Source organism: Physeter macrocephalus, chromosome 19, assembly GCF_002837175.3.
Source record: "Physeter macrocephalus isolate SW-GA chromosome 19, ASM283717v5, whole genome shotgun sequence".
Lineage (NCBI taxonomy): Eukaryota > Metazoa > Chordata > Mammalia > Artiodactyla > Physeteridae > Physeter > Physeter macrocephalus.
Genome location: NC_041232.1, coordinates 31,068,331 through 31,069,186, shown reverse-complemented (window position 1 = coordinate 31,069,186; position 856 = coordinate 31,068,331).

Sequence of the window (856 nt, the reverse complement as noted above, 5' to 3'; positions counted from 1 at the left end):
TACCAAATTCATTGATTAGCTCTAGTAGTTTTCTGGTAGCATCTTTAGGATTCTCTATGTATACTATCCTGTCATCTGCAAACAGTGACAGTTTTACTTTTTCTTTTCTGATTTGGATTCCTTTTTCTTTTTCTTCTCTGATTGTTGTGGGTAAAAATTCCAAAACTATGTTGAATAATAGTGGTGAAAGCGGGCAAGCTGTCTTGTTGCTGATCTTAGTGGAAATTGTTTCAGTTTTTCACCACTGAGAACGATGTTGGCTGTGGGTTTGTCATATATGGCTTTTATTATGTTGAGGTAAGTTCCCTCTATGCTTACTGTCTGGAGAGTGTTTATCATAAATGGGTGTTGAATTTTGTTGAAAGCTTTTTCTGCATCTATTGAGATGATCGTAAGGTTTTTCTCCTTCACTTGTTAATATGGTGTATCACACTGATTGATTTATGTATATTGAAGAATCCTTGCATACCTGGGATAAACCCCACTTGATCATGGAGTATGATTCTTTTAATGTGCTGTGGGATTCTGTTTGCTAGAATTTTGTTGAGATTTTTGCATCTATGTTCATCAGTGATATTGGCTTGTAGTTTTTTTTGTGATCTTTGTCTGGTTTTGTTATCAGGGTGATGGTGACCTCATAGAATGTGTTTGGGAGTTTTCCTCCCTCTGCTATATTTTGGAAGAGTTTGAGAAGGATAGGTGTTAGCTCTTCTCTAAATGTTTGATAGAATTCGCCTGTGAAGACATCTGTCCTGGGTTTTTGTTTGTTGGAAGATTTTTAATCACAGTTTCAATTTCAGTGCTTGTGCTTGGTCTGTTTATATTTTCTATTTCTTCCTGGTTCAGTCTCAGAGGG